Source organism: Phyllostomus discolor, chromosome 9, assembly GCF_004126475.2.
Source record: "Phyllostomus discolor isolate MPI-MPIP mPhyDis1 chromosome 9, mPhyDis1.pri.v3, whole genome shotgun sequence".
Taxonomy (NCBI): domain Eukaryota; kingdom Metazoa; phylum Chordata; class Mammalia; order Chiroptera; family Phyllostomidae; genus Phyllostomus; species Phyllostomus discolor.
In genome coordinates this window covers 84,678,247-84,692,487 of record NC_040911.2, presented here as the reverse complement: position 1 = coordinate 84,692,487, position 14,241 = coordinate 84,678,247, and the positions used below count along the sequence as shown (strand labels likewise).

Genomic DNA, 14,241 nt, shown 5'->3' with positions numbered 1-14,241 from the left:
TCATATTCCTCCTGTCATTTTATAATTGCTTTATAATAGCTTCCTTTCTCTCTTTTCCTTCTTTGTCTCGTCAATTTGATCTTTCATTCATTTACTCAGCAAACGTTTATTAAGCACTCTTTTCCTTTTAACATTTTAATATGGGAATTTTCAAATATAAACACAAAAGCAGTATCGAGCACTTTTTTACACCACGAGTAAGACAAGCAAGTTCATGCCCTTACAGCGCATGAACTGGAGCTGATGGGAGACACAGGCAATAAACAGGCAAATAAATAACAAGAGAGATTTAGTCACTGAGACGTGTGAGGACAGTAAAAGAGGCTATGACAGGGAACATCTCCGTGGGGCCTCTGTAGACAGGGTGGTTGGGGACAGCCTCTCTCAGGGGGTGATGCTGGACCCGGACTCTGAAGGACCCAAGGGAGCCAGTTGTGTAACACCCCGAGGAAACAGTGTTCCCGGCAGAGGGAACAGCAGGTGCAAAGGTCCTGAGCCTGTAACAAGCTTCGAGAGAACGAGGCACTGGAAGGGGGGCAGCACAGCTGGCGGTCACAGGCAGGGGAGACGGTGGCACTACAGCCAGTGAGGGGTTTGGATTTCATTCTACAGGTGATGGGAAACCATGGGAAGTTTTAGGCCTGAGATGGATGGGATTCAATTTAAATAATTTCAGTGGCTGCTGGGTTGAGGGTGGACTGTAGGGAGCGGGCAGGGAACCCGGTCCACTGCAGTGGTCCAGGCAAGGCAGCATGGTGGCCTGGCCAGGGGTGGTGGCTGCTGAGACGAGAAGCAGACTCAGGCCACTTTGGAGGGAGAGCGAACAGACTGTGCTCTGGTTCAGAGCGAACAGAGGTGCTTACTGGTTCGTGTAAAGGCACTTAAAAAAAAAAACACATTTACCTGATCAGAGTCTGACTTCACTGTAAAAGTGGAAGAAACATTTCATTCCGTTCTCAAAATGCACACAAGCTTTTGCTGAGGAGACAGGCTGTGAGTAGCCACATAAAGAAGTAATTGTTTTTCTCTTCTCTGCACAGTTGAAATTTTCTCCTAAAACAGTCAGAATTCATTTATACTTATCTTGTTAAAATAAACATGTGGTTGTGGTTTAAGAAAAAAAAATCCAAATTCTCAGGCTTAGGGGAATTATTTGAAAAATCTTTTTATTTACAAGGATGTTTTTGCCTGTCCTGGTGCGAACTGGGGACAATTTACCACCTCAGGATTTAAGTGGTTTGTGCTGCATTTGCCTTTTTGTGAATAAAGTAAGGAATTCCCACTCCGATAGTGGTAGACCATGGGTTTAGAAGACTATTACTGTGAATTACTGCTTTGCAATGTGCTTGTATGCATTTAAAATAGAAACCCAACAACACCTCTTTGACTGGTGATAAATATCACATTTCTGGAAAATAAAACAGCATATTGTGTGATTTGGGGTGGCATAACATTCTATTGCATTTCATATTTTTTGATTAACAAGAGGACGTTCAGGGAAGAGCCCTGCTGTGTGACACAGCGGTTCCGTGCCCCTCTCTGAGCTCCTAGTAAAGTATGGGTTACATCACAATTCGCATATTCATGATGGCCCCAGGGTCCTAGGGAGGCCCTGTGTTCAAGGGTGATCCAAGGCCACCTCTGAGAAAGGGCGGTGGGGTTTTACCTCAGAGGATGCTGGGGAACACAGGGTGAGTTGTAAGTATAAAGGTGTGTGGCACACAGTAGGTGCTCAGAAATGTTAACCACAATCATCTCTGTTTATCAGCATCAGGACGGTGCCCTGGAGCAAAAAAAAGCACAGATTGCAACCCCTTTGGCCCATAAGCTTAGAGACACCTCAACACTCAACTGTTAAAACAAGAATTCCCATTAATTCAGTTTTTGCACCATCAACTGTGATTTTTTAAAAGTGATATACCAGCAGGATGTGATTAGCCCCCTAACCCAGGAGAAGTCATTCCCACTGCCCAGTGTGGGGTGGCGTCAGAAACGCTCACTTTCATGACCGCCAGACCTGGAAATGTAGTGTGAGCAACACATATAATTTAAAATCTTCTGCAGCCCTATTCTTCAAAGTAAAAAGAAAAAAGTTGATGAATTTTTAGATATGTTTATTTTTCCCAACATGTCAAAGTTCTTATTAACAGCTAACTCGATATAAAAAAATAGCAGTTGGTTACTTTATATTCTTTTTTTTTTCATGTTAAGATTTCCCATCCCATTGTATATTTTACACGAACAGCACAGCTCTGTGAGATCTTGCCGCATTTCAGGTGCTCAAACGCTGCCTGTGGCTAAGGCTACTGTATTCGGCAGCGCAAATACAGAACGTTTCCATCCTTGCACACAGCGGATGCTGACCTTGCTCACGTCTGTGTTCCCCAGTGCCCCCATCCCAGCACGCGGTGGGAGCATGCAGTACAGCAAGTGAGTAAATGCATGCCCAGAGCCCAGGCTCTGTGTAGTCAGTCTGGGTGAAGATGTCAGTCAGGACATGGGTCCTGATCCAGGGACCAAGTTGAGAAAGGAAGGCTGGACAGAGACAACTACATTCCAAAGCCACGTACAAAGAAGCTGGTGAGGACTGGCACAGACAGGCAGAGCCATACAAAGGTTGCTAAGATACTTAGTGAGCCAAAAAAGCATACCTGGAAAACATACATACTATCAAGCCATTTTTGTGAAATGTATTTATACCCTGGTTCTGCCACTAACATGTGTATGTTAGTGTACATAGAAAAAGCAACCTGTTTATAATAACTGAGGAGCAGGATAATGACGAGTTGGGTTTTGAAGACTGTGGAGGATTTCAATAAAGATTCAGAGGAAGTCAAGACTGTTACAAAGAAGCACTGACTTCCAAAAAGGATTTGAGAGAACTTACAATACTAAACCATACACAGAGCAGCACTCTAATGTTCACAAAGAGTTATGCTACACCATTAGAAAGGAAAGATTACTGAACTGAAAGCCTAGGGTATGACCACTACTGCCACTGGGTACTAGATTTACCTCTGAGCTTCCTAGTAGCCAAGGTAAAAATGGGAACTTGTACATTGCCACCATGAAATTTCAGGAAGCATGGCAATTTGTTGACAGAAGTAAGTAGTTCTGAGCACTAATTCAAAACTGACTTTATTGTGTGGATCTTCATATAAATGTCACAAAAAGAAACAGTAGACAGTTTCTCCCATGGTGACTTGGCAGCAGAGTCTGCATATGTTGATGAGTGGTTCCCAAATAGACGGCACTGATGTTTGGGTGCATTGGGAACCATGGGATGGGGTGTGGGTGGGAGGAGAAGAGGGAAGAGGTTTACATAGTCTGGGACCTCTCTGCAGGGTGGAGACCACAAAAACCCTGTGATAGGGTGGCTTGAAGTGAATTTAGAAATGGGACAGAGTGCCTACATACTCTGAGTGTGGCCAGTGTGAGGACCGGCAGCATTATCTATCATTTGGGAGCCATTAGAAATGCAGAATCGCAGGCCCCATGTCCTGAATCAGAATGTGTTTTAACAAGGCCCAGGTGATTGGTGTGCATTCTAGCTGAGAAGCACTTGCATAGGGAGAATCTTTTGCATTTGCTTTCTCAGCATCCATCCCTCTTCTGATAACTGCACCTGGATTTTCCTTTGAAAACCAGTCCTCTCCCATTCAATGTGTAGGGTGTTGGAGGGCCTTTTCCACCCTTAATTTCGGGAATTGACAACTTGATACAGGCCTGGCCAATCAGGGAATTCCACGTCTTCCAACAGTGGCCTGTCTATGAACCTAACTGAGGCAATCAGAATCTGCCCTGGGAGTTTGCTGGAAAGATTAGGGGAAAGGCACTCTCTTTCTATAAGGGTAGATGTAGAAACCTGGAGCTCTTGGGACCCATCCTGACATCGTGAAGGCAGGGGCTGCCTTAGAATGAAGCCACCACAGAGGACAGAGAATGGAGCAATGGAGACAAACTGAGTCCTGATCATGTTTGAGCACCTGGATGGAGCTATGCCTGAAGCTTTTAAGCCTTGGGATTTTTCTCGTTCATGAACAAATAAAGTTTCAATTTTGCCCAAGTCAGTTTGAGTTGGATTTCTGCCGTTTGTGCCTAAACAGTCCTCACTGATTCTTGAATATTCCCAGGCCACAGTGGATAGGATGAACCAGAGTCTCTGGAAATGAGGGCTTAGAACCTGCATTTCTAACAATTTTTCAGAAGATTCTTGTGCACTAAAATTTTGGACCCACCAATGTGGTGAAATGAGGACTGAACTTGGGGTCAGGCTGAGATTTTGGTCCTGGTTCTGACATTGACTGATTATATGACCTTGGGTAAGCCACTTCCCCACTCTAAGCCTCATTTTCTTTCCTATAAAACAGAAAGCACTTGTTTCTCAGGCTTGGCCTGAGCTCCTGTGTGACGGGGATGTGAAAGGCTTTTTAAAACGCCTGAGAATATGCATGCTCTTAACAAGTGCGGTTCAAAACCAGGCTGTAAGAGCAGAAGTGGCTCCTTTGGCCCCTGTCTAGTTTAGAACTGCTGACCTTCGGCAAAGACACTTCCTCAAGTCACTGTTGAACTTCTGGAACCTGAAACCCGTTCTTCACCACCCTAGCTCCCGCTGCTGCTGCTGCTGCTGCTGCTGCTGCTGCATGGGAGGGAAATGAGAGCGGTCAGTTTCATTGCCCCAGCTGCTTCCCACAGCCACCACGCTGGCTGTGTGGGCTCAGAGACCCCTCCTGCTCTCTCAGAGTCAAGCCCAAGGGACAGAGAGCAGAGCCCTGCCTGAGCATCCTGCGGAGTGGGCAGCAGATGGTCTTGTGGGAACTTTTAGGTTCAAGCACAGGCCAAGAGGACTGAGGGTGAGGAGCCCCGGACTCTGGTTGCACCTCTGCCACAAGCTCACTGCGTGACCACAGGCAAGTCCCAACCTCTCTGGGCCCCAGTTTCTCCGAATATGAAGTGAGATGTTCAGTGATCAAGTTCTCCGAAGGGGACAGCGGCAGTTTTCTCCTGCATAGCATCTGTTTCCCTTTATTTTGACAATAGCTCCCCATTTTTCCTTTGAGGACCATCTCTCCCTCATTCTCAATACCTGGGCTGGGGTAGAACTGACTTCAACCCTTGGCAGTAGGGGTGGGTCTGTGACCGAGTCTGCCCTATCAGAGTTGCAGTTAATAGAAGCAGAGGTGGGCATATGGCTCAGCCTGGGCCAATGAGAGTTCTACATTGGCTTTTGGCTGGAAAAGAGTCTTGCGGTTGCAAAGCAAAGCCAAGAAATGGAGAAATACAGATTCTCAAGCCCTGGGATCCAGCCCTGCCTGAAGCTGATGTGTTCGCTGACCTTCCGATAACCTTTTTCTCCTGCTGGAGTCAGCCTGAATTGCCTTTTTTGTCCCCTTAAACCCCAAAGAGTCCTGCCTGGTACAGAGGAAATTCTTACAAGGGATTGTAATTCATACTCAAGAGTAAATGGCTTATGGGAAACACTTTCTTCTCAAATATTATTTTAATGTATTGATTTGAGAGAGAGAGACAGAGAGAGAAACATCTACTTGCTATTCCACTTATGGATGCATTCACTGGTTGATTCTTCTATGTGCCCTGACCAGGGATCAAGCTCACAACCTCGTCATATCAGGATGACGCTCTACCCCACTGAGCTATCTGACCAGGGCGTGGCAAAGACTTCCTTGATAGCATGCTCTGATAGAAGAGAAGTAGAGGGCATGAGAGCCATTAGAGTCGGTGAGGATGTATGGAATAGGAGCCTCATAAAGCTGATGGTACTGAAGCCATGCCTAAAAAGTGTCTGGCATGTATTAGGCCCTCCCTATACCTTTGTGGAGTGAATGTATTATCTTCAACCCTCTACAAGCCTTACCGTACTCGGCTGAAGTCAGGACGGCCAGAATTATGAGCCCATTTTTCAGATGGGGAAATGGAGGCCCATGCAGACAGAGTTCCCAGGTGGTTAGTAGGAAGTAGAATGAGAACCCAGTTCTCCTGCCTCTCATCTCCCACTGGGGTCAGCCTCAGAGGCTGCAGGGTGGTGGGGTGGGGAGGGGAATGTGGGACGAGGAACCCAAAGAGGAAGCTCAGAAAGGCAGACGGCTAGAGGCTCGTGGCTCAAGACCGTCGAGTTAGAGGAACTTCATCTTCTCAGAACAGCTCAGGCTTGGGGGTGGGGGTGAGTCTTCCCCCATCAGGGGCCAAATTCCTGAGGAGCTCCCACGGGTTTAGAGTCCTACAGCTCCCTCTCTTCAGGTTCTCTGTCTTCCGAATGAACCCCCAAACCCCCAAGTGACTGTTGTCCCTAATGGACATTTGGGGTCACCCCTGCCTTCCTCCTCTCTCCCCTTTTCTGACCCTCAGCTTCTTTCTGACTGAAGAGCTGAAAACTCTGACTCTGCAAACAGGAAGGGGCTGGAGAGACCTCCATTACTCAGGTGGGAGCAGCAGTCCCAGAGAGGGGGAGTGATGTCGTACTGGGTGTCACAACAGCAAGTGACAGCAACACCCTGAAGAGGAACTCGAACTCGGGGCCTCTGGGGATTCGCCTGACTCCACTGGAGGGTTAGCCCCGAGATGCCCATGTCCCAGTGACTTGTTTCAAACATGAAGTAAATTCTTAGCATGTTCCATGTTACCTCCGGGTCACCTGGCCAACTCTGGCATTCAAGGGCAGTTGTGAACTTCCTGAGAAATCAGCAGGGAAGTTTGGGGACAAATGTAGAATGGGATCTGAAGTCAGAAAGACTTGGGTTGGGATCCTTGTTCTGCCTTTTGCAGATAAGCAAGTAAGCCTTTTAAAATCTAAACCAGGTCACATTCCTCCTCTGCTCAAAACCTCCTGGGGCTCCCATCTCACTTGGAATGACAGCCCAAGTTTCCTCTACGGCTGGTGAGGCTCAGCCTCACAGTCCTGTCTCCTATCGGCCCTCTCCAGATCCTTCCACTCCAGCTACACTAGCCTTTCGCTACCCTGCAACTCCCCAACCACCCTCTCACCCCAGGGCCATCGCACGTGCTGCTTTCTGCAGTGGTCTTCACGCAGGCCTGTTCTCAGACCTCAGTCTCTCAGAGAGGTCTTCCCTCATCGCCCTGGCTGACATAGGAGCACCCGCCCATGGCTTCTTTCACTTTCTAGCCTCTCCCCAGCTGTATCCTTCATGGCTTTAACCACCACCTAACGTGGTGACCACCAGGATGGGCCTCTCTGGTCTCACCTGCTTCTGCAGAGAGTGGAACTGACCAGTGGCCCCAGCTGCGGTGCTGTGAGGTCCAGCACGGCTGCCACGGGCTGCTCCCAGCTGATGGCTGAGTGTCGCAGGGATACTGAGGCAGGCCCTGGCCAAGGGGACCTGTGATGGGAGGCTTTGGCTAAGGGCTTCCTGGCAGCCTTCTCAGGCTGCCTGAGTCTAAGACACTTCCATCTTCCCTTTCTTCTTCCTGTGGAGTCAGATGAGCCCAGCCATGTGACAGCTCTCCCAGCTTCTCCTCGTTTCTCCCACAGGCATCCCCTCTAGTAAATTTCTTGTATATTTAGTATCTCTGAGAGTCTGCCTCTCAAAGGACCTCAACTAATGTACCTAATATATTGCTTATAGATTTGTTTATCATCTCTCCTTCCCCCATAGGTTGTGAGATAGATGGGGGTAATGGCTTGTTTTCTATACTACTGTATCCCTGTCTTTCTGAGATACAGTCTTACTAGGGTATAGTAGATGCTCAATAAATTCTTGAATAATTGAATGAAGTCTCCTTAGCTTCCAGGGCCCCAGTTTTCCCTGTTTAAACTGAGAACAGCTGTCCGTGTTTATTCCTCTGTGCTTGGAGAAGAACAAAGTCTTTCCCTGACTTGATCTGCATGGAGGTTGTCCCCTGCAGACAGGACACGGTGGCCAGTTTGCCCCAGGGGCAACTTTTCACTCTAACCTCCCTCCATGCTCCAAGGTCAGCTGTCCCCCAATCTGTCCCCCTGCCAAGGGCAACCTCATAGCCACAATAACACATGCTCTGACCCTTTTTTAATAGTTGAAAAGTAATAAAGCCTCAATTTCTTTTATTGTTTGGAGAGGATGCATTGTTTTTAAAATTAGCTTTCATCACCTAGCAGAACAGCACATCATCCCTGTTAAAAATGAAAACATTACAGACAAACCTAAGGCACCCTTGGATTCCTCCCTGCACTGGCCTCCATGGCTACGCTTTCCCCCTCCAGGTAGCCTCTGCCCCTGCACCTCCACACCTGTTTATTGAAGCAGGTGCTGCCTGTCGCCCACCCATCGCTCTGCCCTTTCCCATTTTGGACCACTCTTACTGGACTCCCAGCTGCCAGGGTCTGTATCTCTTTGCCCAGGAGACTTTTCTGTGGCCACTGTTACCTGCTGTGCCCATGAGTTTGGCAAGCTGAAGTGCTAGAGAGACATCACTCCCCACTTCTGGGGAAGAGCCCTCAACCAGTGATTGACAGGAGCTGTTCCCTTACCTCTTGGGCTTGTTCACGGCCGCCCAGGGTTCCTAGCGAAACTGAACTCCAGGTACCCACAGGGGTGACTGTCCTGACAACACGCCACTCTGTGGGCTGCCTTCTGTCTCTGTCTTGCTTCCCCATTCCCCTACCAGGGTTTTCTAGGATCAGTTCCCAAATAAACTAAATGGTAAATGCATCTGAAGTCTTTGCTAGGCTCTGCTTCTGGGGAAAGGCAAGCTTAGGCCACATATAGCCATGGAAACTATGGAGTATATATTTTTTTGTGTATTAGCATCAAAGGAATTGTACTGCATGAATTGTGAGGTAGTGCCTTCATGTTCCCATTTGTCAGGTGAGAAAACCGAGACTCAGAGAGGGAAGGAAACTGCCCAGGGCATCACAAACTTGTATGAGGCAACGTGGGCACTTGAACTCAAGTCTTCTGCGCTCTGTCTACTGGTCTCCAATTTTCTGGTAGCGATGGGGGAGGGCCTCCTATCCAATTGGCTGTACCTCAGTCTCCTGGGCCAAAGGATTTCAGGGTGCTGGTGGGCATGCGGGCAGGCGTCTTAGGGCAGAATTAGAAATGCAAGTGCCATCCAGAGGGTGCAGTGACAAGCAGAGGGTGCAGCATGTGTGGCCACAGCCACTGGCCAAGAACAAAGGCACACTTTACACTCAGCAAAGGGCATCTTCTGCATCATTACCCATGCCTCCGAGAGTCCACTGGACCTTTCAGTCCTGGGCTGGAGAAAACTGGAGAAGTGGGGTGAAGATCAAAGTATTGTGGGGGTTTGTTGAGAAAGATGGAGGCTAAGAGAGATTGTATCACTAACTAGCTGTGTGGCTTTGGGAAAGTTGCTTACTCTCTCTGGGCATGATGTTCCTTTTCTATAAAAAGGGAAGCCTTGACCTGGCCAGTATGGTTCAGTTGGTTGGGCATTGGCATAGGAGGCAAAAGGTTGCTGGTTTGATTCCTGGTCAGGGAGCATGCCTGGGTTGGTTGTGGGTTCGGTCCCCAGTCAGAGTACATGCGGGAGGCAACCAATAGATATTTCTCTCTCACACTGATGTTTCTCTCCTTCTCTTTCTCCCTTCCTTCCCCTCTCTCTATTAACTAACTAACCAAATAAATAAATAAATAAATAAGCATTTTTTAAAAAAAGGGAAGCTTCCTTATAACTGGGGGGGCAGAGCTTAAAGACCCAAATGTCTGTGGGAGCCCCCAGGGCCATCCACTTGAGGAGAATGGCCCAGGCAAGGGCGGGGCAAACCGGGCAGCGCAGGGGCCGTGCGAGGCAGCCCCCGCTCAGCTTCACCAATGCCGTCATGAGCAAGTAACAGAGAAGCACGGGCAACAGAGGTCCCAGTCCCAGGACTGCTCACCTTTCCAGGTTTCCAAGAGAAGACAGAAAGCCAGGTTTATTTATGTCTGCTGTCTCCACTTCAAATGTCAGCAACTAATTAAAAAGAATCACTGTGTAGGGTTGGGTGAAATACACCTCTCAGGCAAGGGGCAGGAGAGGTTGTTTAAAATTCCTACACTCAGTGTTTTTGAGCACCTACTCTTTGCCAGGAGCCGGGTGTTAAAGACACAGTGGTTCAGGGGACAGCATATCTGTGCCCAGGTGGGGTTTACTTTCTAGAAGAGTCTGAAGTCCAGCTCTGGCCAGTCCTCTGAATGAAAATAACTTTCTCCTCTATCTCTGGGGCAGTGGCTCCAGACAGCAGCCTGCTGGGTTGGGGTGAGATTAAGGTTTATGCTTTCCACACCCACTGGGAAGCCTATAATAATGATGATGATGATGTTTTTAAAAGGAAAATAGTGAGTGTTGGCGAGGATGTGGAGAACCTGGAACCCTTCTATACTGCTGATGGGGCTGTAAAATGGAGGAAAACAATTTGGAGATTCCTCAGAAAATTAAATGTGCAACTACTATATGATTCGGCAATTCCAGTCCTAGGTTTCTACCCAAGGGAACTGAAACAGGTGCTTAATCAAATACATGTACGTGCATGTTTATGGCAGCGTAAAGACCGGCCAAAAGGTGGGAACAATGCAAATCTCCATCTACAGATGAACGGATAAACAGAATGTGCCCTATGCATGCAATGAAATGGTATTCAGCCACAAAATGAAATGAAATATTGATACACGCTACAGTGTGGCTGCACTTTGAACATGTTATGTCAAGTGAAAGAAGCCAGACACCAAAGGTCACGTTTGTCTAATACCATTTATAGGAAGTGTCCAAAAGACGTTAATCCACAGAAACTAAAAGCAAGTAGGTAGTTGCCAAGAGCAGGGAATGGAAAGCACAGGAGCAACTGCCTCATGGGTATGGTGTTTCACTTGGGGGGGATGAAATGTTTTGGAACTCTGTAAATGTGGTGGTTGTATAACACTGTGAATGTATGAAATGCCACTGATTTGTCCACTTTAAAATACAGGGGTACCTCGGTACACATCGTTAACTTGTTCAGGAACCCGTGACCAGTGCTAGAACTGATGAGTCCCGAACAATACAACATTTTCTCTTTAGGGGCAGCATTGTGACTCACACAAGTTCTAGCAAGTGCGACAAGTTCCATTTTTTTTTCCTCAAAATGTAATGAATACAGGGTTTGATGAGTTCTGAAGACAACAAGTCCTGAGGTATGACTGTAGTTAATTTTATGTTATGTAAGTTTTATTTTAAAATAGTACTACATAAAAGCGCTTTGCTAAGAAGGTTAAACAAAATGTGATCCATCCAACCAGTGGAATATTATGCAGCCCTAAAAATTCCAGGATGTGTCATAACATGGAAAAATGCTTACAATGTAATCCTAAGTGAGAAGTAGGGTAAAATTGTATGTGCAGCATTTTGCTAATTATGTTAAACTAAAAGTACACAGAAAAGTAGATTACATAAAAATAAACTGTTATCCAAATTAAAAAAATATCGTGCTTCCATGGTTTGAGCGTCTCCTAGTGTCAGGCACAATGGAGGCGGATGAAGAGGCCTGCAGGGGAGAACAGGGACTCAGACAGCGGCCCTGGGTCTAGAGAGAGCTGGGAGGTCAGCAGAGCTACAGTCTCCTCTCTTCTCTGCCCCAGACCCCCTGGGCGACTGTTCCAGGTCTCAGTCCTCCTCTCGCACGAAGGGAGAGGGCCACAGGAGCCCTTTCTGGAGGACCATCCAGCTCTCGGTGTTTTCCCCAAGAAACACCTGCCCACGTGCCCAAGGATGCACAGTCCCGGCAGTATCATTTGTTGTTAGCGAACACTTGGGATGACCTGAACGTTTATCAGCAGGGGAAGATGCCTAAGGCAGGGAGGTCACCTGCTGGGACACCCCACTTAGAAGGGATGAACTAGACTTCTCTTTTTCATCCTGGCAACTTAATGATACGAAGGGGGGTGAAAAGGAAGATTGCAGTAGAATCTCACAGTTAGCATATATGCAGCTCTTGAAACTACAGAAAGCAATTCTGTGTATTGTTTATGCACCCAGTGTGTATGCAATACATTTACAAAGGAAAAGACGGGAAGAACTGTACTTTCTGACCGTGGTTGCCTCTGGGGAGCGAGAGAAACAGAACTGAGAGGGATATGAACAAGGCGGGGGCGGGGGGGGGGGGGCTTCGATTTTATCTTTTACTTTCAGTAGTTGTATTTTTAAAAAATCTGAAGCAAACATGACAAAATGCTACCATTTGTTAATTCTGGGTGGTGGGTCCCTGGGATATTTGGTCTATTATTCTTTTCACTTTTCTGTATTTTAAGCCCCCCACCCCCGGGGCCAAAAAAACAGTGAAGAGAAAGCCACAGGATAAGGGAACTGGTATTTATGAGTCCTTTCTCTGTGTGGTTCACAGCTTACACCAGCGGTTTCTCAGAGTGTGGTCCCTGGACCAGCAACATCAGGGTCCCAGGGAACGTATTAGAAATGCAAATTCTTGGGGTCCTACATCAGACCTACTGAATGAGAACCCCTGGGATCAGGGCCCAGAAAATCTGTTTTAACAAGCCTTCCAGTGATTCTGATGTACCGCTAAAGTTGAGAACCACAGGGCTACACCGTAAGAGCTATGCCGTTGTGGTAGTTAACATGTATAAACATGTACGCTTGTCAGGCAGTGCTCGAGGAACTTTCCCAGTAACAGTCAACTCAGTCTAATCTTCAAAACAGCTCCGTGAGGGAGAGCCACTATTAGTATCATCCCCATCCCATAGTTCTGGAAATGGAGGGGCTGAAAAGCCAAACTCCCTGCCCCAAGTCCCACAGGCAGGTTGCTCCCAGCAGCCCCCTTCCTTAACCAGGACAGGAAACCACCTCCGGGACCACCTCCGGGACCTCTGACAGACTAGCTCGCTGCAGCCTTGGAAGAGAGAATCAATAGCCCTATTTGACAGATGAGGAAACTGGAATTCAGAAAAGAGAGCACTGCCCACTGTGTCACGCAAAGTGAAGAGGTAGGTCACCCTGCGGTCAGGTCAGTCCATGAGGTTTTGGGGTTTGACCTACACCTGGGAGGGATGGGCGCCACGGAGGAGAAGGGAGCGCAGCGAGGGTTCTCAGATGCAGCCCCGCCAGGGCGTGGCTCGCGTGTCACGCCTACGAGCAGCTGCCCCTTCCCCACACCGCTGCCAACCCGCCGTGACTCGTCCCCAGCCCCCACCAGGAACATGTAAGGGCTTCCCCTCCCGGGCTTCGTGAAGCCCCATCCCTTCCTTCTCGTTTTTTTTTCTTCTTCTTTTGCAGAAGGGGAACCTGGACGGCCCAGAGAAGCTGCAGCTCCCCAGGAAGGCACTCGGGGCCAGAGCTGACCCTGCGCTCCAGCGCTCCGAGGGTGGCCGCTAAGCAATGCCGCCCCTCAGCTGGGTGTTCGCTTCCCGGGCCCGCCCCTCATCCCGCAGCCTGTCCGCCGCTCCCCCGACGGTCCCTTTCCGCTGCACCGCAGCCTGCCCTGCCACAGCCCGGAGACCCTCAGGACGACCTCGCGGGCCGGCGTCCCGGGTCTCCCCGTGCGCGACACTCACCTGGGCGCCCGCTCCTGGTCCCGCGGGCTGCCCGGATCCTCGCAGCTCGAGCGCCCCCCCAGCTCAGCAGCCCCCGGAGTCCCGGGGCGCCGGTACCGGGAGGAAAAAGGACTGACTGTGAAGAAGCGGCTAGGGCGGCCCTCCGAGGGGCTTCCGTGCCGCGAGTCCCTTAAAGCTTCCCTGGAGTTGAACCGTCCGAGCCCCGCTCCCGCTAGCCTCTGTGCCTGGGCGGTCCGCCCGGGACAGGACCTGGGACGCCACAGGCCATCTGGGCGCCTCAGCCGCGCCGGGAGCGATTCTAACCCCGCCCCGAATCCTGCTAACCCCGCCCCCGAAAGGTTCTAACCCCGCCCCCAGGGGGGTCCTAATCCCCGCCCACCTAAGGATTGAACACCACCCACCCGAGGCTTCTAACCCAGTCCCCAAGGATTCCCCTGTAGCCCCTGAGGGCTAACCCCGCCCCCAAGAATTTTAACCTCTCCCCCAAAGATCCCAACACCTCTCCTAATGAATTCTAATTCCACTCACTTTGTCCCCAAAGGGGCTAAACCCCACCCCCAGGGTTTTAATCCCCCCTCCCCCGCAAGAACCCTAACAACCCCACCTCCTCCTCCCAAGGTCCTAACTCTGCCCCAAATGATTTTCAATCCCACATTCGAAGGGTCTTTAACCTCGCCCACCGGAGGTTTCTGATCCTGCTGCTAGGATTCTAATCCGGACAACGGAAGGATCCTAGCCCTCTCCTCGA

General features: G+C 49.1%; 1 protein-coding gene across 2 annotated transcripts in view; it reads right to left on the bottom strand.

The window, feature by feature from the left end:
* The window catches only part of HCK (HCK proto-oncogene, Src family tyrosine kinase), a 32,666-nt gene extending 18,898 nt beyond the window's left edge, over window positions 1–13,768 (bottom strand). Inside the window, exon 1 of one of the 2 annotated variants that reach the window (XM_036009692.1) lies at window positions 13,494–13,768. The gene's annotated coding sequence lies outside the window, so the exon portion shown is untranslated. Of the gene's footprint in view, window positions 1–10,106; window positions 10,241–13,493 lie in introns of those variants that run through there. The other variant, XM_028524893.2, reaches the window with a different exon arrangement.
* Between the last annotated feature and the right edge of the window lie 473 nt (window positions 13,769–14,241).